At 51.4% G+C, this 18697-nt stretch overlaps 3 long non-coding RNA genes across 5 annotated transcripts; 1 reads left to right on the top strand and 2 right to left on the bottom strand.

Moving 5' to 3' along the window:
* Nucleotides 1-1205: 1205 nt before the first annotated feature.
* On the bottom strand, nucleotides 1206-8865 carry LOC117796007. Of its 3 annotated transcripts, none has more exons than XR_004620278.1 (3): nucleotides 8807-8865; nucleotides 5680-5812; nucleotides 1206-3298 (listed from the first exon to the last, which is right to left on the bottom strand). It is a non-coding gene; the product is annotated as an uncharacterized LOC117796007 (long non-coding RNA). The 3 variants fall into 3 exon arrangements; XR_004620276.1 differs by lacking the exon at nucleotides 8807-8865 and adding an exon at nucleotides 8568-8754; XR_004620277.1 differs by lacking the exon at nucleotides 8807-8865 and adding an exon at nucleotides 7616-8179.
* Nucleotides 8866-11848: 2983 nt separating this feature from the next.
* LOC117796008 lies at nucleotides 11849-14242 on the top strand. The gene is made up of 3 exons (XR_004620279.1): nucleotides 11849-12148; nucleotides 12262-12382; nucleotides 14112-14242. It is a non-coding gene; the product is annotated as an uncharacterized LOC117796008 (long non-coding RNA).
* LOC105238334 lies at nucleotides 13590-17283 on the bottom strand. The gene is made up of 4 exons (XR_004620275.1): nucleotides 17153-17283; nucleotides 15735-17053; nucleotides 15466-15642; nucleotides 13590-15059 (listed from the first exon to the last, which is right to left on the bottom strand). It is a non-coding gene; the product is annotated as an uncharacterized LOC105238334 (long non-coding RNA).
* Nucleotides 17284-18697: the final 1414 nt, after the last annotated feature.

Below are 18697 nucleotides of genomic sequence, written 5' to 3'. Positions count from 1 at the left end.
TCAGCTCGAAGGTGATGGGGGGCGAGCCAGCTCTACCTGCAGGAGCTGGGCATGGCGGTCTGACCAACACCTCCCGCCAACACCGGGGTTGTCACTAGGATGAGAAGGGCCACAGAGTGCTGGAGTCAGAATTTCAGCTCATGCACTCTGGAGGCAGAAAACTCGAGCGATAGGGATAATCATGTTGGCAATCTTCCAGACCCACGGCGGCTCCCCCGGGGTCTTCCCAGATTAGATGCATTTGCTCGGGAGCCTCCAAATGCCTGTGTGACGGTTTATTTCTTGAGTTTAGTGCGAGCACGCGGGTGTTCACTGTCGTACTCCTTATGCCATTTTGCATGTTAGGAATAGTTCCGAGGATTTTTCAAAGGACAACGTAGGCCTCGCGCCACCAGCAAAGAGCTGTCAGTGCGTACAGAACGTGGAGGAGAGGAACAGACGCGACGAGAGAGGAGGCCACCAGCAACAGCGCCGCATGCTGGGCCGTGGCTCCCACCAGCTTTAAAATATTTCCCTGGACAACCGGTAAGGAAGGCAGTCGGCCCCGAGCATGTTGGATTGTGAGAGGAGACCACCGAAGGACTAAAATTTTCACCCAGGGGCACCTGGGTGGCTCAGTTGGTTGAGCGTCCGACTCTTGGTTTCAGCTCAGGTCATTACCTCAGGGTCGTGGGATTGAGCCCCATGTGGGGCTCTGCCCTCACTGTGGCATCTGCTTGAGATTCTCTCTCCCTCTGCCTCTGCCCCTCTTGCTTGTGCGCTCTTGTTCTCTCTCTCTCTCTCAAATAAATAAATCTTTAGAAAGGTAAAATTAAAAAAATTTTAAAGATTTTATTTATTTGACAGAGAGACACAGCGAGAGAAAGAACACAAGCAGGGGGAGTGGGAGAGGGAGAAGCAGGCCTCCTGCTGAGCAGGGAGACCGACACAGGGCTCGATCCCAGGACCCCTGGGACCATGACCTGAGCCGAAGGCAGACACTTAACAACTGAGCCACCCAGGTGCCCCCAAAAAGGTAAAATAACATTTTATTTTTTTATTTTTTTTTAAAGATTTTATTTATTCAACAGAGATAGAGACAGCCAGCGAGAGAGGGAACACAAGCAGGGGGAGTGGGAGAGGAAGAAGCAGGCTCACAGCAGAGGAGCCTGATGTGGGGCTCGATCCCATAACGCTGGGATCACGCCCTGAGCCGAAGGCAGACGCTTAACCGCTGTGCCACCCAGATGATCCCCAGGGTGACTGAGCAAATGGTACAAAGTTCAGTCTGGGAAGCTGTGTGTGCTCACTCGTGCGGGCCCTCCAGTCTGGGGGCTCACGGGCCTGTCAAAACAGGTGACTAATGGAACTGAACCCATCCACAGACCCCACTATGTGGGACACCCTATATTGAGCGTGCAGGGGGTAGGGAGAAGAGCAGGGAGGAGATGTTAAGATCTCTGTTCATCTGACCAACACAGGAGGCTTTCTGTGCTCCCCATAGTCAAACCAGTCTTGCTTCTATTCTCAGAGCTCGCAGCCCCCAGGGCTAGCCGTTGTCCGCCTGGGTCTGGGCTCTGGACAGTTCTGTCAGTCTTCCTGAGGCCAGAGCATGTTCTCTAATCTTTCCGAACCCTGAGGGATGTAAAAATAATTTCCCCAGCATCCCACTCGGGTTCTTTGTGTGAAAGCAACACAACTACCTCTGAATAACTTCAGCAAAAAGAGAACGGATGACAGGAAATGGGAGAGCCCGTTGGACCAAAAGAGCAAAGAGCCAGGCTTGGCAGGGGCTGGGGCCTGTGCTGGCCCTGGGGGCCTGAGGAACAAACACTAACGGGTTGCTTCATCTGGGCCTTGGTGCTGAGCAGAGTCTGAGCCAATGTGGAGGGGTGGGCAGCCTGCGACTGTGTGTGTGTGTGTGTGTGTCTGTATTTTTTCCTTCATCCTTGTGTCCCTCCAGGTAAGACTGAACCACCTAGGAGGGAAGGTTCTATCTGCCCTGGCTAGAGGAGGGCCGGGCATCTTCTCTGACTGAATAGGTGCTAGTTCAAGGCCATTCTTCAAAAGCCAGATGGGAGCATGACCAGAAGACAGGAGTCTAGACTCAGGGTAGAAACAACATCAGTTAGCCCCACCCGCACCCTCATGTCCGCTCTGCCTTGTGGTTTTTGTCCAGGCTTTTTAACAACCCATCCGTCTCCCCAGCAGAGCCCAAAGTCCAGGACAGGGACCTTTTCCTGCACTTGTATCTCCCTAGGAGGGGTGGGGTGGGGGTGGGAGGGAGTTCAGAACTGGCCTGATCACTGCGGAGCCGCCTAATAACTACTGATGGGATCGGGTGCAATCAGATCAAAGAGACGAGGAATGAAATACAGATCTTTTTAACATACTTTCTGGCAGTTCAAAACGTCTTTGCACTCTAAGGTAAAGTGACAAGGATTAAATATATCACACTGGCCTTGTGTCTCCGAGGCCTCTGTACCCTGGAAGCCCCCTTTGCCCCCCGTCACCCCTCCCCCCGGGCTGGGCGTTTCTCTGCGGTATTGCAGGTACTAGAATAAGTTTGCCTTTTACTATCAAGACACTGCATCCACCAATGAGGGTCTTATTCTTAGATAAAGTATGAAAGAAGGCTCATTCGATGTCAAAAATTCATTTCCATCCTTGAGAAAGAAAGGAATGCCAATCACAGCAAAGTTGTGTTGATGTCATCAGTCCACCGATGACGGGGCTAGTCCTTCCCGCCCTCGTCACCTCAGACGCAGGTCGCCTGCATTCTCCCAATAACTGGCGCACCTTCCTTTCGGAGCTGTGATGACTTAGCCGCCGTGACTTCTCTGAGAAAGGGGCCCGCCGTCACGGGAGCGAGCTGCTCTGCTTCTCGTGGTCCGTGCGTGAAATAGGCAGCGCTTCTGTTTTCTCTGCGACCTCAGGACCACTCTGGATTCATAAACGCCGTCGGCTTGGCCTCTCCTCGGGAGCAGGGGAGAGTAACGGGCAAACTCCCACCCCACCCCGCAGTCTTATAGTTTTCATTCCAGAGGTACTTCCCACAAAAAACTTGAAACAAATGAACAAAACCCTATTCCCTAACCCATTCCATCAAGGCTTGTGTCCTGGGGTTTGCTAGGCCGGGACACGAGCGGCTCCGGGGCGTCGTGGAGCACAGATGCCCCTTAGGAAGTTCGGGGCCGGCTCCTCCACGGCCAGGTGAAGCCTGGCGACTCGGGGAGGCCCAGGACCTCACTGCACTGGGGGTTCTGGACACGGCACGACTGACCGGGACGGGGCGTCCAGACGCGCCTACTCTGAGACCCTGTGGGGGCAAGAGCGATTTACAAGAACACTGAGGCCCAGAAAGGTGGTGATTTGCCCATAGTCTGGGGAAAAGCCCCTCAGGGACGGCTCCACCCTGGACATCATGGTTTTTGACTTTAGAGATTTTTCTGAGAAAGAGAGAAACACAAACAGACATCATTCTCAGCCTGTATACAGACACCCCAAATAAACAGAGCCCTGGGGGGGGGGTGAGGGGGACACAGGCAATTCGGAACCCGGCTTCTAGATGGGGGCTGGGTCTCAGAGCTGATTGCGTCTGTTCGACAGCACCCCTCACGTGCGGGTACCACTGATGAAAGAGGAGGCGCCCAAGCTACGCGCCGTCTTTCCCCGCAGCTGGCCCCGCCGACGAGAGCCGAGAGCCGAGCCGCCACCCCGCTCAGAAGGTGGCTCTGCGACTTCGCCCAAGACTTCGGAGAGGGGCAGAGGCCTGAGGGAAATGGTACAGGCCGGGGGCCGGCCCAGATATGCCCCTGTGCTCTGCTGTCCTGGCTCAGAGAGCGCCCGCCCAGGATGCCCCGACAGCCGAAAGACCCCCCCAAAGCCGGGGCTAAGAGTGGGTTTCAGTGTGTCCTGGTCTCGGTAAATAAAAGGAAGCTTGAGCCATGTTTCCGCTCTGCGTGCTGAGGCGGCAGCTGGCCTCCCAGAGGCTCCTGGGTGGCAGCTCCTGGGGGGAGGGGCTGAACTTCAGCGGCAGGGAGTTTAGAGGTGGGTCACCTCAATGACCATCAGAGAAGTGTGATTATGTCACGTTCCCACTGAAGCTGCCCTGTGGCTCCCAACTGATCCTGGGTAGAAGCCCTAGAGCCCCCCGTGGTCCGGGTCACGTCTCACCCATCATAGGGCAGGCCCGGCCCCTGAGCTCCCCGACCCCTTCCCGACAGGACGCCTCCACTACCATCTTCTGCCAGGATGCGTCCCTCGTGGCCACTCTCAGCGGGGCCTTTCAGATTGCTGATCTCAAAGGAGCCTCTCCAGACCCCCACATCTTAATACAACTAATATTTATAAGCAAGTAACTTCATAGCCATCTAATGGATGAATCTCCTCCCCGTGTAGCTGTCAGCTCCCCACTGCATGTCCCCAGCCTCCAGCTTTGTCCCCAGTGCCACCATAGACAGTCAGTCTGGAAGGAATGGCCACGGCCTGTCTGCAGCCCTGACCTGTAGCACAGAAAAGCTCCATTCTTCTCTGCTGTCCCTTGGATGCCCTGGCCTGGTTTCTTTCTCTGTGCTGGTTACATCCCCTGCTCTCTCAGCACTTCCCTCAGGCCCTAACATTCTTAACCACCAGAACTGGTCTGGAAAAATCAGGATGTCAGTGAAGTTTCTCCTGGGCACCCTCCCACACTTCCCTGGGCAGGCAGGGCCCCTGCTCCCTCCCTGGCTTTCCTCACAGCCCACCCCTAACACCTCACCCTGGGAGGGGCGGTTCCTGTGCCAGGGAAAGGGAGGTGAGAAACTAACTTGAGGGGCGCCTGGGTGCCTCAGTCGGTTAAGCGGCTGCCTTTGGTTCAGGTCATGATTCCAGGGTCCTGGGATTGAGCCTCACATCGGGCTCCCTGCTTGGTGGGGAATCTGCTTCTTTCTCTCCCTCCTGCCTCTGCCCTCCCTCCCAGCTTGTGCTCTTTCTCAAATAAATGAATAAAAAAAGGAAGGAAGGGGGCGCCTGGGTGGCAGAGCGGTTGGGCGTCTGCCTTCGGCTCAGGGCGTGGTCCCGGCGTTCTGGGATCGAGCCCCACGTCGGGCTCCTCCACTATGAGCCTGCTTCTTCCTCTCCCACTTCCCCTGCTTGTGTTCCCTCTCTCGCTGGCTGTCTCTCTCTGTCAAATAAATAAAATAAAAATCTTAAAAAAAAAAAAGAGTTTAAAAAAAAAGGAAGGAAGGAAGGAAAAGAAAGAAAAAAGGAGGGAAGAAAAGGAAAGAAAAGAAAAAAGAAAAGAAAAGAAGAGAAAAGAAAAGAAAAAAAAAGAAAGGAAACTAACTTGAGCTGGGAGACCAGAGAGACTATAGCTTCCATTAAACCTCAGACACATTTGCATGTTAAAAGGCACCTGCCCAAGATAAGAATCTCTAAGGCCTTTGGAGAGGAAGGGTGAAACCTTGGGGTGGAAGCCTTTTTGGTGGTCTTTAAACAGACCTGGGGGTTACTGTTTGCCTGAGTGATTTGATCACTTACACAACAGAAATATTTGCAGCTGCATGTGTAAAAGCCAACCTATCGTGGGTTTATGTAGTGAGGTTTCCTGAAGACTCAGCTGGGAGCATTTGCTGATCAAGCCTGGGGTGGAAAGAAGCCCTGAAATTGCATTCAGATTGGGCCCAGGAATTCTGTCAAATATTCAGGAGATGCTCCTACCAGAAGCTGAGGCTTGATCCCCAAGGGTCTCTGAGAGAAAAAGCAAACCTCTTCTCTGATTTCAGGAACCTGATGTCCCAGGGGCCACTGGAACCCAGCAAATCCAGCTCTGGGCCTCTTTGAAACAGCAACTCTGCAGAGACAAGGGACAAGTGGAAGACAGGATGAGACTTGATAGTCTTAAGACGTCAGTACTCACCAAATTAATCCATAGATTCAACACAATCCCTGTCAAAGTCCAGGCTGCCAGCTTTTGCAGAAAGGGCCCGAGTTTTAATATGAAATGGAGCCAAATTTTAATATAAAAATGCAAGAGACCCTCAATGGCCAAAACGATCTTGTAAAAGACAAAGTTAAGAACTCACATTTCTCAATTTCAAAAGTTACTACAAAGCTACAGTAATCAAGAGAGTGTGATACTGACATAAGAATAGGTATATAGATCTACGGAATAAACATCAGAGTTCAGAAATAATGGGGCGCCTGGGTGGCACAGCGGTTAAGCGTCTGCCTTCGGCTCAGGGCGTGATCCCGGCGTTATGGGATCGAGCCCCACGTCAGGCTCCTCTGCTAGGAGCCTGCTTCTTCCTCTCCCACTCCCCCTGCTTGTGTTCCCTCTCTCACTGGCTGTCTCTATCTCTGTCGAATAAATAATAAAATCTTTAAAAAAAAAAAAAAAGAAATAAACCCTTTATGGTCAATTTATGGTCAATTGATTTTTTATAAGAGTGCCAATACCATTCAGTGGGGAAAAGAACAGCCTTTCCAATAAAGGGTGCTGGAACAACTGGACAACCACATGCAAAAGAATGAATTTGGACCCCCTACCTCATACCATATACAAAAATTAAGTCAAAAATGGATCATAGACCTAATCATTAAAACTGCAACTATAAAATTCTTGGAAGAAAATATAGGTGCAAATCTTCATGACCTTAGGTTAGGCATCGGTGTCTTAAAAACAATACCAAAAGCACGGGTGACAAAAGAAAAAATTGATAAATTGGATTTCATCAAAATTAAAAACATTTACACTTCAAAGACACTAACAAGAGAGTGAAAAAACAACCCACAGAATGGAAGAAATACTTGCAAATCATGTATCTGATGAAACTTATATTTAGAATATATAAAAAACTATCATGACTCAATAATAGAAAGACAAATAATCTAATTTAAAATGGGCAAAGGATTGAAAATGGGCAGAGGACCTGAATAGACATTTTCCAAAGCAGACACCCAGATGGCCAACAGACACATGAAAAGATGCTCAACATCGCTCAGGGCAATGAAAATGAAAACCACAATAAGATAATCACCTCACAATTGTCAGAATGGCTAAAATAAAAAAGACAAGCTATAACAAGTGTTGGCCAGGAAATGGAGAAAAGGGAACCTCATGCCCTGTTGGGGGGAATATGAACTGGTGCGGCCTCTATGGAAAACAATATGGTGGCTCTTCAAAAAACTAAAAATAGAACTACAATATGATCCAATCATTCCACTACTGGGTATTTACCCAAAGAAAATGAAAACACTAATTCGAAAAAATACATGCACTTCTATGTTTACTGCAGCGTTATTTACAATAATCAAGGTATAGAAGTAACCCAGGTATCCATCAATAAATAAATGGTTTAGAAGATGTGGTGGATAATGGACTATTACTCAGCCATATAAAAAAGAATCAGACCTTGCCATTGGTGACACCATGGGTGGACCTAAAGGGTGTCACTCTGTGAAATAAATCAGAGAAAGAAAAATACCATATGATTTCACTTATATGTAGAATCAAAAAACAAAACAAATGAATAAACAATAATGACAAAAAAAGAGAAACAGACTCATAAATATGGAAAACAAACTAGTGGTTGCCAGAGGGGGTTGGCGGGGGGGAGATAGAAGAAATAGGTGAAAGGGATTAAAAAGTACAAACCTTCAGTTATAAATCACAGGGAAGAAAAGTCCAGCATGAGGAATATAGTCAATAATATTGTAATAACTTTGTGTGATGACAGATGGTAACTATACTTATTATGGTGAACAGCGTATAATGTCATACACCTGAAACTAATATACTGTTACATGTACTACACCTGAAACTGGCAAGTGCCCCAGCTGCACCTTGCTCATTCAAACCCTGTTCCCAATAAAGGATCTGATCCCCGGCCCTGCAGTGTGCATCAGCAACCCCCCCAAGGGTGAGACCCCCACTACATGGACCCCTCAGCCTCTCAGGAGTGGGGTCTCCAAACCCTTCCTGCCCCCACCCCACAGGCTTAGGCCCAGGAGCCCATTCTAATGCACACAGAGTTGCAAGGGCCCAACCCACTGGGATTAGTTGCTCCCATCAAAGGTCGGGATGCAAGAGCTGTGCTGGAGATTTCGGGAAGGTGGGGGGGGGCGGCGAGGAGTATTTTAAGCTATGCTTTTCGCTGTGCAAAGAAAGTCCATTCCAAGTTAACAGTGAAGGACTTGGCTTTCTGGGATCCAGGTGGGGGCGCATGCCGAGGCTTGCCAAACAAACCTGGGAAGCCGCCGGTGATGAGGACCAGGTAGTCCAATCAACGTCCTTGAGTGAAAGGCTCAGAAAGCAGCAAAGGAAAAGAAGCCAGACTTGGAGGAAAACCCTCCAGCCCAGAAGCCTCTGTAACCCGAATGAGGAGCCGTAGGACACCCCCCCCAGGTGACTTACTTTCCTCCGCACAACCTGTGCCTTGGTCTCAAGGACAACTGCCCCCAGGTACCTCCCTGCTCAAAGGCCACTTCCTCTCTTGCCCTCCAGCCCCCGACCCTCCCTCTGAAAGCTTCCTCCCTCAGTCCTGTTCGCCACAGAAACCAGCTCTGGCTGGTGTAGACATTAACAGAATTAATCTCAGGTGGCTCACAGTCTCTGGGATGACGGTGACCAGGATGCGAGCTGCTGGGTAGCCCTCTACAGAGGTCGGAAGGCCCCCGCAGGGCCGGTCTGGAGAGGAAGGAGCATGGCCGCCACTGCTGGGCGTGGACACATGGGTGCACCCGGGCCGACTCCACCCACAGCTGCCACAACAGTGTGGACCAGATCAGGGTGAGGCTGCCCCCAGGCTCCGAGAGGTGTCTGCGCATCAGAGCTGAGGTGACCCACCCTCACTGTGGCCACAAGGGAGTCCAGCACTGGGAGTGCCCGGCGTTCTCAACTTCTCCGGTGGGAGGAGGGTTCTGCCTCATCAGGTGGGGGACCCCCCAAATACAGGAAGGAGCTAAATTCACAAGGCATGACAGATGACCATTTTGCATAAATACCCAGAGGAAGGGCATCCGACTCTACTCTTCCTGCTCCCTGCCTTCCTGAACCGGCGAGATCTCTTGAGCTTGACAATAGTCACTTGGGTCATCATGGCTGAGTCAGCTATTTGACACATATTTGTTGAGGTCCTAGGCCCAGTGCAAGGTTCCCATTACTTGGAAAAGCTCCCCAGAAGAGTGTTCCACACACAGCAGTCACAATATTTCCTCTGGGCCAAAGGCTCTGCTTCCCTGGACTGCAGTAAACTGGAGGCTGGAACACAAGAACATCTCTAAAAAGATGTCCTTTTACATTTGTTTTCAAATTAAGGTCTAATTGACAGATAACATTACATAGTATTTTACAACTGGAAATTTGTGCCTTTTGACCTCCTTCACCTATTTTGCTCGTCCCCCACCCCTAGCCTCTTATAACCACCTATCTGTTCTCTGTATCTACGAGCACTCCACATATAAGTGGCAATCATACAGCACTTGTCTTCCTCTGTCCGACTTACTTCACTTAGCATAATGCCACAGGGTCCATCTATGTTGTGGCGTATGGCAAGATTTCATTCTTTTTTATGGCTGAGTCAGCTTCCGTTGTACACATAACACCATATCTTATTCATCTACTCATCCGTCTGTGGACACTTAGGTTGATTCCATTTCTTGGCTTCTGGAAATAATCCTGTAATGAACATGGGGTTGCAGATATCTTTTCAAATTAGTGTTTTTGTTTCCTTGGGATAAATACCCAGAAGTGGAATGGCTGGATCATATCCTTTTACAACCTAAAAAGGGAAATCTGGGTGGAGGGAGGACCAGTGTGACATCTGTCATGCTCCTACAGTGACAGAGACGTTCAAACCACCCACCGCACTAGAGTTCATCAGAAAATAACTTCTACAGCGGACAGTACCGACAGCATCTTTCTGCTAGATACCACAGACTATTCTGGGCAGTATTTTGAAAATGAAACTGATTATTAAAAGCTCACATGAGAACGCAAAAGGACCTGAGGTTGACTTGACTGCTTTGCTGTAGGGAGTGACCCAAGATCATGAGGGGGAGTACCCTGGGGACACAGCAGAGGCCTGAAAGCTTAGTTCTTTTGTCCCCGCTGTCCCACTAATTGGCCACATAACCATGGGCAAGTCAGTACAGCCTCAGTTTTCTTGCCTGCAAAATAAAGGTGAACCCCTCTGGAGTTCTTGGGTGGCAAACATCAGGAATCCATATGGAGGGGTGTTTGTGATCAGAGAACCAGGCTGGCCCGGGGGGGGGGGAAGGGGTCTCCTGCAACCTGAGGGCTGGAAGCAGCTGGGCCTCAGGAAGGTTGGAAAAGTGGTCTTTCTGCAACTAACATTTACTGAGCTACCACACTATGTGCCAGGCCATTTCAAGGCCCTGGGATCCAGTGATGAACAAAGCCCAGGATCTCTGCTCTCAAGGAGCTTAGGGTGAGCTAGTAAGCAAATGAATATCTGATGGCACTAAAGATGTCACATGCGATGAAGACACGAAAGCTGGTTAATGTGATAGAGTGTGGCTGCAGGAGGGGCCCTTTGAGAGTGTCACTGCCTGAGGAGGTGTCATTTAAGAACCTTCCTGATTGTCAGGAATGAGGCAGTATGGGAAAGATAGGGGTTGAGTGTTCCAGGCCGAGGAAACGACATGCTCAAAACCTCGGATGGGAACAAGTTACGTTGCTCGTGCCCAGTGTGCCCCGAGTTCTATCAGCCAGAGCTGGGGGTCTGCGTGAAGTCTGAGAGAGAGTCAGGGGCCTGCCAGTGCGGCCTGAGGGCATCTTGGCATGGATTCTCTTTCCATCTCCTCTCTCGGGGCTGATGTGTCTGCTTCACGGTTCTTCCTTCTGCAGACTGCGTTCCTCTGCTGCCTTGGCCACACAGCAGAACAGGACTGCCCTTAGGTACCAAGTTCACCCCTTGTCGACTCACTCACAGGGACTGTCTCAATCACTTTCCAGGAAAGCGCTGGTCACATGGGCATCGCTGGTCCAATCACCTGTAGCCCAAACCATGGCAGATGCTAGGAGCCGAGCTGGGCTCCAGGAGTTCCACGGTGAGAACAGGGCAAAAATTACTTCCCCGAGATGGTCCGGGACTAGGGGGCCCTCTCCCAGCCCAATGATTCTGAGAATGCAGAATTCGCAGCATTCTGAAGCAGTCTCCAAGTTCAGGAGGAGCTGATTTAAATCAGTTCTCACACCTGAGTGAACTCCAGAGCTACCTGGAGGGTTTGGTAGAACACAGATGGCTGGACCCCCACCTCGGAGTTTCTGATTCAGTAGGTCTAGGAGGCAGCCTGAAAATTTGCATTTCTAACAAGTTCTGATGATGCTTTACATGCTTTGGTTCCCAAAGTGGAGTCCGGCACCCTGGCCCTGCCAGTTTTCTCAACCTGTGGGTTTGGGAGCCTGGACTGGAGTCAGGGGTAGCGCCTGGCGTGTGCAACCAGCGTTCTGGATCCCTCTGGACACCAGGGTTTGAGAATCATGGTTTTAAAATATTTCAGAGCACCAGAAACGTCTCTGTTCCCAGCCTTGAGTGTCACCGTGGGGAAATAAAAGGTGTCCAGCCACCGAACGTTTGCTCAGATTAAAATGGTTAATTAATCAGTGTATTTGGATTGAAAGAAGACAAAACAAGCCCTCCATTTCACCAGAGGAGATGAGGGTTTTCTCAGAATCCAGCCTCTGGGTGTACGTAAGAGCCCTTTTCTCTGGGCATATTCATTTCTTCCTGCAGGAGGAGACCGGGTCCCACTCATGGAGGGGCTCGCTGCTCAGCGTCCATAAATACTGGGAGTAAGTTTGGGGACGCGCCCTCCCAGGCCCGGGTCCCGCGGTCCCGCCGGCAACCTGCCGCCTGACGGGAGGTCGGCGCCGAGGCCTCGCGGGGGTCCGCCAATGATGCGCCAAGGAACTCCATGACCTCATCGGGAGGCTCTCTCACTGGCTGCGGCCGCCGCGCCGGGCCCGCCCCTCCCATTAGGGCTCGGGATTTCTGCGTGGGCCCCGCCCCCTAGCGTGAAGGCCTCTTGGGTTTCTAACTGGGTCTGCAAGCTTCGCAGGTTTCTCTTAAAACGCATTCCCCAGAAGAAAACTTCTTCCTGAGAAAGATTTGAGTGTTCCTTTCAACCTGCCAAAACACTGGTTTTCTGCGCTGACTTTTCACTGGTATTACTGGGGTTTAGGGGGTGCTCGCATCCTTTCCTAAGTACCTGACACATCACATTTACTTCCCGTTTGCTTTGATCATGTATTCTAACGAGCTTTGTTTTCCTTCGCAGTGGATGAATTTCTCAAGCCCGATCGTATTGTGCAATGCTAGTGATCTTCTCTCCCACATTTAACCTGGGAATTAACTGACGTCCAGAAAGGGAATAGGACTTTCACAAGGTCACACAGCAGGTAAATTACAGAGATGAAAATCAGATCCGGGGCTCCTAACTCCAACTTCGGGGTCACACATTCGCCACTTTGGCAAGCCGACCACACCCAAAATCATTTTTCAATGCTTAGCTCAGGGGTTGCCTCCTCCAGGAAGACCTCCTGTCCTGAAGCCCCGCAGTGGGCTGGGGGCTTCCCCAGGCCCTGGTGCTCCTGGGCCGGGGGCTTCCCCAGTCCAACTACGCAGCTATCATTGACTTCTTTGATCCTTTGCCCAAATGGACTGTAAATTCCTTGAGGGATGGCATCACATTTTATACAATTCTGTATCCTCAGAACCTAACACTGGAACCCAATAGATGCTTAATTGATGCTTGTTGAATTAAACTCTGGAAACTTTTGCATGGTAATGGCCTTGTCCAGGGAAAGATCCCTTGCAATTCCTAACGAAAGTAGATTCTGTGTTTTTGAGGCTCTTTGACACAGAACAAGAATTAGCTTCTTTTTACTAGCAAAGTGTTTGAAATGAAAATGTCACAACTGTTTGCTAATACAACTCTGTAGGAACAACCAGATCTTTTGTGCTCACTGGGTTTCTGATTGCCCTTTCAAACTCCAGATGTGTGAATCAACCATTTTTCAAATTAAACCAGCCCATGTATTTTCCTCTGTGCAAGGTCAGCCAGGAAGCTTAAAAATCATTCTAGTTACACTCTTGACTAGGTGACAGGTACAATGTTCTCCTCTGTATCCGTGTAGTTATTGATCTTTATTTTGCTGTTCATTCATACGTACAGGTGGGTGTTTTATCGTAAGCCCACTCTTTGCCTTTCTGGAAGAAGGTAGGACAGGTGGTATACAAGCTACCAGGAAAGTGTCCCCAGAACTCTGAGTGTGAAAAAACACTCGTGAAGATTAAGGGATTCCTATCACACAAGCTTAAACCAAAACCAACTTGGTTGTTATTATAGTGTCCAAAGCCTATGCCAGGTCATCATGGATGGAGACGGGTGGTGGAAATTCACAGAACTGGTCCAGCCTCATCCTGGGCAGGGGACATGGATTTGGGACATGTGCATATTCTCAGCCTTGGAGAGGTAGGCTCAAGAATGGGACCAAGACAGTTCTCAGAGCTTTTCCAGGGCCTGAAGGATGACCTTTTATAGACTTCCCCTTCTCTGGTTCCAAATCCGCGCTCACCAAGCAACCTCTTAACAGTTTCAGCATTGCATACATCCTGACATTGGCAACGGGGTCTCCAGGGATAGGACACTGGGTAGGAATGGCTTCCATCATAAATGAAAGTTGCCATGGAGGTGCACATTCGTCTGTGGTGAGCTTCCTTAGAGGGAGCAGGTGGAGCAAGTCCCCGGAGCACTCACGTGTTTCTGGACTTGGCAAAGCTGAAGGCCAGCCTAGGAACATGGTTTCCACACGCAGGTCATGCCAGGCCCAGGCCCTCCTTGGGCAGCCAGCCAGCCTCCTATCCCTGGTGGTCTGGCTAGCCCTGTTAGATGGCAACAGATGGTAAACTAGACACACCAGCTCCAATGTTGGCAGTGGGCTCCAGCAAGATTCCCGCTGATTCATCCCCACAGTGGGAACCAGGACCCCAGGCAGCAGCAGGTGGCCTTTGGGAAGAAACTCAGGGGGCCCTTAGGACACTTCGAGGGGGAGGGGCATAGAGCCATCTTGAGTCATCCGCAGAAACCCTGCTCATAACAACAGCACTGATGCCGCTTTTACACAGCAGCCTTGTTCATCAAAGTGTGGGTGCTGGAGGTGTGACACACGGAGGACGGCTGACCAGCGTGCTACCAGCACACCCCGGGGTATTCCACACCAGAGAAAAGGAGGGAACCACAGCCTTCAACACAGCGGCAACAAGGACAAATCCAAGAACACAGGAAGCAAAAAAAGCAAATTACCGAACATGATACCATCTTTCCCGAGCATGACACCAAACGACATCATACACTGGGCTACACGGAACATTTACGGTACGAGGGGCAGCAGAAAGCTGCTTAAGAAACAAAGCAAGGGTATAATAAACACAAAGATCAGATGGTGGTCAACTCTGGGATCATCAGTCGGTGCCCTGGCATTCATTCCATTATTTTATTACCTATGTGCCCCTGATGACATGCTTTGTGTGTATTAAGTATTTCACAATTACACACCACCCAAAGGCACAGCAGCTGTCATTACTCAAGCCCCAGGCCTGCAGGCCCCAGTGTGCTTTCCAGGTTCTTCAGGGGCGCGGCCGCCTGCCCACCTGCCCAGGGGGTGGCTGCTCCTGGCTCACCCTCCCAGGGGTGCAGGCCGCCGGGTGACAGGACTGCCGCCTGGCGCGCTCAAGTCAAAGGTTAGAAGTGATTGTTCCGTCAGCACGCGGAGGCCATTGTCCTTTGCTCCTTCCAGATTTCCATCACCCCCTTCGGCCTGACCCAACTGCTTCAGCAAGCTGATTCCCACTTCTGTGAGCCTGTCCCCCGGGATGCCCAGGCCTCGGGTACACCCATCCAGCGCAGCCCCGCTACCCTCCTTCCACTCATTCATCCATTCAGCAAATATCTGTGGAGTACCTAATATGGGCCAGGTGCCACACTCAGTGCTGGGGGTGAAGCAGGGAATAAAATCCCGCAAACCCTCTGGACTTGGCAAAGAGGGAGACGGACAATAAACGCTGAATTAATACCTAGAAATCAAGAAGAAAGAAGACAAAAACCACAGCAGAGATGAAGGATAGGGAGTGAAGGGAATGGCAGGGAGTGGGTCTGGATAAGGTGGTTGGGGAAGACCTCCCTGAGGAGGTGACCTTGGGACAGAGGTGACCTGGGGCAGAGACCTAAAGGAAGGGAGGCGGACCACCTGGATATCTGTGGAAGAGCTTCCTGGCTGAGGGAGGTACAGGGCATTCCCCCCCTTGCCTTCTCTTCCTTCTCCTGGAGCTTCCCCCACCCCACTCCAGCCCAGACCCTCTCAAGCACCCTCCCCGCTACTCACCTCATCCGCTATTCTAGTTGTAAAGGGGACCCAGGCTTTCAGGGAAGAAGGGGACTGGGAGGTTTGCAGTCCACAGAGGCACCCCCACCTGCACCGACCTTTGCTCTGAGCCTTTAGCCTATCCCCACGGCTCCTGGTCAGCTAGACTTGCTCTGGGGATTAGCGAGGAGTCATACTTCCTGAGCGATCTTCCACTCAGCTTCTTTCCTTCTGGGCATGGCCAGGCCTCAGGGCTGTGATTTTTCACATTCTTGTAAAACCTGTAATACCAGTGCCTGGAAAAAAGATGTTGGCTTAATTACTATTATGAGCATGAATGCCTTCCTACTCCTGAATTTCCCTGAGTGCCCCCTGCAGGTAAACTTACCTGGAAAACAGTCTGGGGGACTTCTCCCCATGCCATCTCTTGTATGCCTTCAGCGTCATCATGGAAGCTGCCAGAGCAGCCTGGGCAGTGGGTGAGGACCAAAACATCACAGAGGTGAGACTGAGTCCAGAGACCGTGGGGCCCATCTGGGGCTCTGCACAGCGAGGGCCCAGCAGGGTCTTTCTCGGGGCAGGTCAGGCTGACAATGTTAGCTTCTGCTCCTGAGCCCTCTACGCCAGCGACCTCCGGGCTCAAGCAAAAGGCCTTGAGTACTCTGTCGGGTGTCTGTTACTCCCAGGGTGGGCCGCAGTGAAAGTGGAGGACTACGATGGCATCACATACACTAACTGTTCTGTTAAGTCCTAAAGGGAAGCATTCGCAGGCTGATTCCAGACCTTGACGATCTCCCGCCTCGGTCGTCCACTCTTTCATTCAAGCTGCTACATTGTGGGTCCAAGGGGGACAGAGACGCAGAGTGAAGGCTCACGGTTTTGTGCTCTTCGGTGTACTGGTACAATGTCAAGTGCTTTGCTTATATTTTCTCATTGAATTCTCAAGCAGCTCTATGGTGGGGGGGGATAGGTAGTCTACCTGGGGAGCTGTAAGCATGTAAGGGATGGAAGGTTAAATGCCACTGGCCCGGCAGCACCTGCTGAGTTAGGGTTCAGGCTCCATTCTGCCCTCATGAAGACATAGGCCTTGTCTTGGAACATAGGCCTTGTCTTGGAACCTCAGCTGGGGGGGCGCAGATGGAACAGCAATGGCTCCGCATGACAGCATGGCAGCTGAGGCAGGTCTGAACGCTCATCCCTACAGAGCCCTGTCACAGAGGGCCACAGCACTGCTGTGGGGTTACATAGGACCTGTCAGCCATGGAGCAAGACTCTTTGGCCTGGGTCTCCAAGAACGCACACGAATGTTCCTCTTGGACCAGAGGGGAGAGAACATTCTAGGCAAACATCTGGAGAGACAGATCTCCATGCTAGAGCTGAGAGGAGAATGTGAGGGTTTGAGGGGGAGGGGAAATATCTCCTGTGGAGATTCCTTCTCCTGGTCTTCCTCTTCCCTCTTGGTGGAACCAAAGGGACCAGGCACAAAAGGGTCCCCTGCTAAAACTTTAACATATCCCTTTCCTGGGACTGTCCCCAGCATCTGAGACTGTTCAGGTCAACCCCGCCAACATGGGTCACTGGGGGTGCCTGAAGGTTATGTGGGTCATGGCAGAAGTTATCTCCTAACCTTCCCTCCTCACATCCAATGTCTCATTTCAGCTTCCTCGTGGTGAAGTGCCATCCACAAGGTCTGTTCTCCCGGGGCTGCTGAGGAGATAAGAGATGGATGAACTTGTGTGAAACTCTTGGAAAGCTGGAGTGAGGCACCTGGAAGGGGCGATGCTGATGATGACAGCGTTTCCTCACCCCTGGCATTCCAGAGCGTCAGCTCCATCCTCAAATGCAGTGTCCAGAATGCAACATCCTCAGCCCGGCCCCAGCTACGACCCTGGGGTATCCACAACCACCTCTCTGCTGAACTACTGGCAGTATTCTCAGCACAGCAGCCACAGTCATAGCTCTAAAATATAGGTCGGAGGGGCGCCTGGGTGGTGCAGTCGTCAAGTGTCTGCCTTTGGCTCAGGGCGTGATCCCGGCATTCCGGGATCGAGCCCCACATCGGGCTGCTCTGCTGGGAGCCTGCTTCTTCCTCTCCCACTCCCCCTGCTTGTGTTCTCTCTCGCTGGCTGTCTGTCTCTGTCAAATAAATAAACAAAATCTTTTAAAAAAAAATAAAATAAAATATAGGTCGGAAAGTGACAGTCTTTTGTTGCAAGTCCCTCATGGACCTCCCACTTCACCAGAGTAAAAGCCAACGTCTTTATAATAGTCCAGAAGGCCAGCCAAGAACTGAAACTCCTCCTCCTACCTCTGAGCTCTCCTGCTTCACCTCGCTTCCCTCACTCCACTCCAGTCATACTGGTCTCTTTGGTCTCTCTCCAACTCACCAACATGCTCTCACCCCAGGGCCTTTGCACTGCTGTTTCCTCTGTCAAGAATGCTCTTCCCCCAGAGATATCCTCATGGCTCTCTCTCACTCTTTTTGAGTCTTCATCAAATGTCACTTCCATAAGCCTGTTGCTAACATCCATTGAAAATAGCAACATCTTCCACACCCTTGCCCTCAACTCTTTATTCTCCTCACTTGGCCCTGCTCTGTTTCTTCAGGTAGCCATCTTTACTTTCTAACTTACTACTTTATTTTGCTTATTTACTCCCCAGACTGGAAAGAAAGCTCTACCAAGGCAGACATTTCGTCTGTTTAGTTCCGCACTATACTCCCGGCATCTGAAAAAGCACCTAGCACATAGCAGGTGATCACTGCAAAGTTATCAAATAACTGAAAGAATGCACACCTTGGACACCTGCCCCCAGGTCTCAGTCTGCAGAGCCAAGGCAAAGAAACCCTACTGGTGACTTTGCATCCTCCTCAGCCGGCAAGGGAGCTGGCATCTCGGCTGGTGGCAGTCCTTGCCAGGCTCAGGGCAGCTCAACATTTCTGGAGCCCCTGGGCAGGTGCTGTGGGGCTGAGATGGAGGACTCTCCCCCCACCTCGTCTGGGTGGGGGCTAAGGCTGCCAGGGGCAGAGGGGGGCCTGCCCAGGAGGACAGGCCAACCCAGGCCCAGAAGGATCTACTTGAAATCTGAGATGGCGGGACAAGCTCAGGCAGGCCTCCCCCTCACACCGCCTCACACCAGGCCCCAGGCCCACTAGTCCTGCCTGGCCGGTGACCTTCCCCAGGGTCGCTGCCCCTTTTAGGCCTCATTCCCATCCGCCCCCTCGCAGTTTCTCCCAGACCCCTTCCTGCCAGATCCCCACCCCCTCACCCCGCCCATCCTCACCTGCCTGCACCACGGCCGCTCCCCCCAGCGCTTCCACCTCGGGTCTCGACCCCAACCCCCGCCCCGGTC

Source organism: Ailuropoda melanoleuca, chromosome 14 (assembly GCF_002007445.2).
Source record: "Ailuropoda melanoleuca isolate Jingjing chromosome 14, ASM200744v2, whole genome shotgun sequence".
In the NCBI taxonomy this organism is placed as follows: Eukaryota; Metazoa; Chordata; class Mammalia; order Carnivora; family Ursidae; genus Ailuropoda; species Ailuropoda melanoleuca.
This window is presented reverse-complemented; position numbering and strand designations above follow the sequence as displayed.